We start from the raw sequence: 7,747 nt of genomic DNA on the forward strand, positions 1-7,747 counted from the left end.
TGCTTGTCTATTCCCTTTCTTACCACAACTGTATCCCGTCATATCGAGAAGTTTGTATCGATGTATTGGCAATGGCTATGAATATTTGGGTACGCTACCTCAACGTTTTGTGTGACCTGTTGGACCCGCTGCGGTGTTCAGTAGCATATATCTGAGTGTCCTGAACTCGCTACAGAGCGCAAACCTTTGTTTGACGCTTTTCAGCGTCCAGCAGCTTTACACGTATAGTGTGGACGCCATCGCCCTTCAACGAGAACATTGAACACGAAGGACGTAAGTATGTGTCGGCTTCCAGTGAAGTCAACTGATATGGAAGGCTAACTTTATCGGTAAAGCGGGCGGAACGGCTCGGCATTCTGCGGGTGATGTGGCCGAGAAGCCGAGGGCTTCCGTCCTGTCTCGTCTCGCTGAGCGCGTCGTTTGCTCATCCGCCTCGCGCTTCGCTTCTGGGCGATGTCGAAGTGAACGACATACCTGTAAATTTCACCTTTTTTTTAAATTCTCATAAAAGGGGACATTCGATGGAACAATTAGCTGGAAAGTCTCCCAAGTATAGATCAACCTGCAGCCAGCAACATCCTCCTCCCCATCCTTCATCGCAATACGCCGAAATACCATTTATGTAGGACGCATTTTCTCTCTTCTTTAAATGAGTGTCGGAACGGTTGCCTTATCATGCCTTCTTTATCATACCCAAAAGGGGGAACCCAGAAGTAACGAGAATCTTATTTGCTCAACTGGAAGTTTAGCGAATACCGACCCACGTGTCAAAGCGCGCATATTGCACTATCGTCCGCATCAGGTGCCCAAGAGCCGTTCCTGTGGAAACTTTTGCCTGCCCAGATGTTTTCTTTTCTTTCGACACTGTGTCACCATCTGCGTCGGTTTCGCGTTGGCAGACGTCAAAGATCCACGTGTTTGTCAAGGCAGGTGTGACCAACGCGTATTAAGCTGCCTCTGACGTTAAAAGTCAAGGTGTCTTTGTTGTTTTGGTATTTTTGATATCACTGAGTCCGTACATCTTAATTTGTATCGCAAATTAAAAAATTTAGCCACCAATTGTTTTTTTTTCTTTTTTTCGTTCAAACGGCCATACAGTTATGTGACGCACTTCGTATTTAAAACGCCCCAATCATTGGATGTCAAGCTAGCGGCTTCTGCACCATGACATCGCTCCTGCCCAAACACTCAACGTGGGCCCTTCCCGACGAATCCTTTATTAAAATAAATTTTGTGGTTTTACTTGCCGAAACCACAATTTTATTATGAGGTACGCCGGACTCCGGATTAACTCTGGCCACTTGTGCATCGTTAATGTGCGGCTGAATAAGTACAGTCGAGCGCGATTTGAAGGTTATCGCGCGAGCGTCGACCGGGAACGCGAACAGCGCCATGGCCCAGAATTCTCTGCCGAGGCGAGGGAGGTATCAGGCCTGCTTCCCTCACTCTTTTTGCTGCTCCTTCAGCAGCCGTCACTCCCTGCTGGGCTATCAGTTTCTTTTTCTTTTTTTTGGTTCTGCGAACAGGCAGTGATCGCAGTGCGCACGACGTATTCTTCGGTATTATCTGAAATTGGACGTTACGCAGCTGTATCTAGCCTATGTAACGTCATTGCTGCTGAGCCAGGAAGAATGGGTGACCAAGAACATTAGCTTAAGCCCGCGAAGATACGAGATAACCAAGTCCACACTTTATCGCAACAAATGGAAAGCGTAGAATAGAGAGAAAGGGCGGTGAGTTTGTCGCGGGGTGATGGTTGTTGTATGTAACAGCGAACGAGGGAGAGAAGAGTGCGAAATCATGATTTTTCCTGTCCCGAAACCGGCCGCCAGGCGCCTGGAGTGCTGGGCTGGTTGACGCTCGCGCGATAACCTTCAAATCGCGCTGGACTGTACATCAGTGCTTCTGCATTTCGGCCTCATCGAAATGCGGCTGCCGCGGCCGGCAACCGAACCCGCGACCTCGTGCTTTGACACACAATGCCATGGCCGCAAAACCAGCGCGGGAAGTCAACTGTTAGGCCAACAACTTGTTCCCCTTGTCGTATTGTTGAGGTCAAACGCAGGACAGGCGACTGTCCTTTGTTTGATCTTCTTTGTGTGCTTCGTCTTTCTTGCGGTTTAAAATTCCTTTCGTTAGATTTAAAGCTGGCGCTCCCATTAACTCGCAATGTATGTCTATGATTACAGGCTTGAATTCTGTCCGCTACTAGTACTGCAACAGACATAGTTTATGAAACTTTGATCTATCTACGAAGATATGGAGTTAATACTTATCTGTACCAATACTTTGCTTCCCGCAATCACTATAGTTTGCTCTGTCTTATACGTAACAAATTTCTTTCAGATTAATAGAGTCGTTCTCTAATAGTAGCCTTTCTGCGTTTTCAATGGATTTTAAGGAGACGACTATGAAGCTATTGTGCTCGGCTGCTGTTTCTGCTGGGGCTGTAGTTTTTCTCTATTTAAATAATTTTCGTGCATCAGTAACTGGCAACGAGGTTTGCGCTAAACTCAGAAGACTCGTACTCTGCTGGGAGATCCTCCCCGAGGAGCTTTTTATGGAAGGTATTGTCACGTGGTGGTGACGTTGAAGAACACAGTAGCAATACTGTGAACGACAAAACTAACTTTTATTGGGCGAACCTGTGCCCACAAAACAGGCTACACATATAGCACAACGATAGCGGCGAACACGGTCGGCAATCGTCGAAAATCTGATCAGCGGGTCAAGCGCGTCGACTTTTATAGATCGGTCGTCGAATGTTCCAGATTAACCGCTGGGACCCGCGTGTCTTCCACAAAGTTCTAGACTATTCGCGTCGCGCATAGATGCAATCAGATTACACAAGTTTAGGCGAAAGACAGTGGACGGAACCATCGATAACATTCCAGAAACTTCTTTTACATGCAGGCGCGTCCTGCGCTGTGCGATAACATTTGTTAGGCGGCGAAACGTGGTCGCCCTATAAAGTGAAGTACACGTGTCATTATGGTCATGGACTCCTCTGGCGGTCAGCATAGACCACCCGCGGCTCGGAAGCGGCTCAGTTTGGCAGCAGCATCAGACGCTGTTGATTTCGAGCTTTCTGACTCAAGATCGGAAGATTAAGATTATTTCATACCTGTCAAGCACCGCCGTCCAAGACGGACGTCTCTGGCACCGTCCTCAAGTGAAGCGACTGTCATATACAGCACCATCAAGACTACGACAGTAGCCTTCATGCCCGTCGATGCGATGGTAAGCCAGGGCCGCTATATTGTAGCGATGCCTTATGCCTTATTCTATGCTATTCTTATCATCCACCACACACGGCCGCCTGATCGCGTTGATAATGTGGGCAGGCCGTCGCTCTGACCAGTGGCCAAGCGCGAAAAGCCTGAAAAAGCATAGAATAGGAAAAGGCATCGCTACAAAATACCGGCCCTGAATGCTATCTCTCGACAGAAACTTAACAATTTCTTCTTCAAATTTGCCCATGGACTAATCCAAGAGGTTCGCGTGAACCCCTGGAAAAATGTCATTGCTGTTGACACTACTGATGATAATGATCATCATCGTCATCAGCCCAGTTACGCCCACTGCAGGGCAAAGGCCTCTCCCATACTTCGCCAACTATCCCGGTCATGTACAAATTGTGGCCATGTCAACTCTGCAAACTTCTTAATCTCATCCGCCCACCTAACTTTCTGCCGCCCCCTGCTACGCTTCCCTTCCCTTGGAATCCAGTCCGTAACCCTTAATGACCATCGCTTATGTTCCCTTCACATTACATGTCCTGCCCATGCCCATTTCTTTTTCTTGATTTCAAATAAGGGGTGCGATCTTGTACGCGTTCCAAAATAGAACGGAGGCGGTTCGTTCCACCGAGCCAAATACGATTCGTCAATTTGAAGCGTGCCGAATGCTATGACGTCAATTGTGACGTGATATCGTGATATGACGTGAACCAGTTCCATCAACCTTGTTTATGACGATGTAAACCTAGAAATTGTAGATAGTTTTAAAATACTTGGCGTTATTTTCACACAAAATATGCTTTGGGACATGCACATAGAATCGGTATTGGGCAAATTATCTCGTGTAGTTGGGATGATGGTGAGGCTGAGACCTCTTTTACCTTACAGAATCAAGGTTCTTATTTATAACACCCTATTTTTTTCTACACTTTATTATTGTCTGCTCGTGTGGGGTACCACATCACATACGAATCTAGAAAAGATACATATATTCAGAAAAAATTTTTGCGAATACTATTTAACCTGCCTTACAATGCCCACACATCAGACTTATTTCAGATAGCAAATGTAATACCCGTTTTTAACCTTTATAATTACAAGTTAAGTCAAGCTTTCAAACGGGAGGTAAAAGAGAACTTAAAGTTTCTTCATGAATTATCTAATCTCACCAGGAACACACATTCTTACATTACAAGGTGTACGGAACAGTGGAAGGTGGTCACTCCGCGTGCCAATTATTCTACACAAAAGATATCCTACACACTACCAACACTTTTAAATTTGTTTCTGAAATCAGGTCTTGACATTTATATAACTGGTGTACGAGCTTTACGTGAACATTTTGTCATTCAATCTTTCTTAAATAATTGAAGAGCGTTTTTCAGATAAGTCGTGTTTTTTGCGTTTATATTTGTGCATATTTCACATATAGTCAATTGTTATGTATATATATGCCTCCTGTGCAATCGCTGTTTGCCTTGTAAAGGAGGCTGCGGGCTCTAGTCAAGTCGCTTGCCCAAAGCGACTTTTACCCGCAGTCTCCTCCATCACTGATGGAAATAAAGAAGTTATTATTATTATTATTATTATTATTATTATTATTATTATTATTATTATTATTATTATTATTATTATTATTATTATTATTATTATTATTATTATTATTATTATTATTATTATTATTATTATTATTATTATTATTATATCTGCTGTCAATCATTCCGTGTCGTCTGCTATCGGACGAACGGAACGGAACATACCGCCTATTTCGTGACGTAGAGAACGACCGCCTCCGTTCTATTTTGGAACGCGTACAAGATCGCACCCAAGATGTCATTAACTGGCATTTGTTCCCTCACCCAATCTGCTCTTTTCTTATCCCTTAACGTTACACCCATCAATCTTCTTTCCATAGTTCGTCGCGTCGTCGCTGCGCTTATAGCCTTTTTATGAAAAATGTCTCTAAAGGTCTATTGTACAAGAAGAAACATCCTGTATTTATTAGATTGTAGGATATAAATTATTTTTCTTGTCTTAGCTACTATATGTGTATGCCCGTTCTTGACCAGTCCTCCTAAATGGTACGTCGAACTTCGATTCCTACATAAAACCTGAACATGTCATGTCGGCTCACACATATCTTTAGAGCACACCACTTTGTCAATAGAATGGCGAATTATATTGATACAAGAACATTGTTTGCCTTCTTTTCCGGGAACTGCTTTTCACCTGCCAACAACTGCTAAAGTTATCGCTTGGCACAAGACACGCCTGTACATATCGAAACTTCCTCGATTGTTGTCACTGGTCTTAGTTCTATCTGTTGTTTACGTTGTCGCCTAGCCTTGTCAAATCAGGTGGCATGCGTGGCGCGTATAGTGTTGTACCTTCTAGAACTCGCGTGAGCAGCAGCGAAAGAGCTGAAATCCAGGGCGAGTCATCGATAAACAGCCTGCGCGCTCGACCCGCTGATCAGATTTTGACGATCGACGCCTGCGCTCGATATAGTGGTAGCCAGAGTGCACCTTGTTTTGTGGGCGTAAGTTCACTCAATAACGAGTTAGTTTCGTGAATCTCAGTTACGCCACTGTCTGGTCCTTTACGATCACTACAACGTGACAATATTTCCCGGATTCATTGGTTTGCTTTATTAGTTGCTCATTTAGCCTTTCGTTATGTTCCACTGGGGAGTGTGCCGGTTTTTGGCCAATTCTCCAGAATGACTATGTCCCACTGTAGCACAGCAGGTGGCAGAATGATAAATATTGCTCAATATCGCGCATTTCTGTGCATGCACCTGTCATCACTAGTCTTGCCTCAACAATCGTCATACATCCCCCCCCCCCCGTCCTTGTGACATCGCTGCGTATAAGCGTGTCTTGCATTTCCGCAACCCGCCGTGGTTGCTCAGTGGCTATGGTGTTGGGCTGCTGAGCACGAGGTCGCGGGATCGAATCCCGGCCACGGCGGCCGCATTTCGATGGGGGCGAAATGCGAAAACACCCGTGTGCTTAGATTTAGGTGCACGTTAAAGAACCCCAGGTGGTCAAAATTTCCGGAGTCCTCCACTACGGCGTGCCTCATAATCAGAAAGTGGTTTTGGCACGTAAAACCCCAAATATTATTATTATTGCATTTCCGCATAGATTGTGAGCGATATAGTGCATAAACATACCATAAAAATTGCATAAGAATAGGGTCGTGTCTTTCGCAAATGAACATAAACATTAGGTGGCATGGCACATTATATACGATGAAAAAGTAACGAAATTGTACGCACCACCGTTAGTTGGGAAGCATTTAATTGACCGCCTTACAAAAGCTTTGCTTCAAATATATTCCAACTTGTGCGTTGAACCTGCACCTTCTTTTTTTGTTTTTTTAAAGCGAAGCTGTTAACCTCGAGGTGGTCGGTATTTTTCGTGCTTGCGTTCGTTAGTAAACACATATGCCGATCCACGCGGCATTGCAGGGCAGGAGCAGTGTCCCGTATCCCCGCAAGGCAGAGGCTTCAAGCAGTCACCATATTGAAGCGAACAGTCCATACATTCTTTGAAATCCCGCATACAACATGCATAACAGTATTGTTTTCAATAAATAACACGCACAAAGCAAGCGTCAGAACTACATAATCGTGTTGGGCTGCTGAGCACGAGGTCGCGGGATCGAATCCCGGCCACGGCGGCCGCATTTCGATGGGGGGAAATGCGAAAACACCCGTGTGCTTAGATTTAGGTGCACGTTAAAGAACCCCAGGTGGTCGAAATTTACGGAGTCCTCCACTACGGCGTGCCTAATCAGAAAGTGGTTTTGGCACGTAAAACCCCATAATTTTATTTTTTAAGAACTACATAATCAATCTGATAACAATGTGAAGCTCGTGGCGCTCCCCGCATACGTTTCCCGGTAAAAATTATTGTTGCGCAAGCTTCCGCGGCGACGGCAGCTTGCGACGTGGGGAGTGACGTCACTAGCCTTTGGTATTTAAAGGAAGCAACCAAGGAACTTATTTCTTTTGTGGTTGTAGCACCGCCATGGGTAGGCAACGCATAGTTAGGACTCCCGAGGAGCAACGTGAATACGTGGAGTAGCAAAGCGAAAAAGAAACGTTAATACGACAAGCGGCGGCGTGTCGCCAAAATTACCATTACTATCATTAATATAGAGCAATAAATCATTGCATATTCCACTCAGCAGATGCAGTGGTGGTTTTAAACAGTTTCGCTGGACATCCACTTTCATTTCATTTTATTTCATTTTATTTCCTTAAAGACCCAATTGAAGGGGTATTACATAAGGGGTGGCTACATGCATGAAAAATTGAAAGCCATATTTTTATTACACTGCAAGGTAATTTGTTACGGTGATCAAAATGTAGAATGGCATGTTATTACTGTGATTTCGCTAGAAAAGCGTTTGCAGTCTGTTGCTGCACGAAAAAAGAATGAAGACGAAAAAGTGATGGGTGCGTGTACACGGGCGCTCGACTTCTTGCGTGTGACCGGTGC

This window comes from Dermacentor albipictus, chromosome 8 (genome assembly GCF_038994185.2).
Source record: "Dermacentor albipictus isolate Rhodes 1998 colony chromosome 8, USDA_Dalb.pri_finalv2, whole genome shotgun sequence".
Classification (NCBI taxonomy): Eukaryota; Metazoa; Arthropoda; class Arachnida; order Ixodida; family Ixodidae; genus Dermacentor; species Dermacentor albipictus.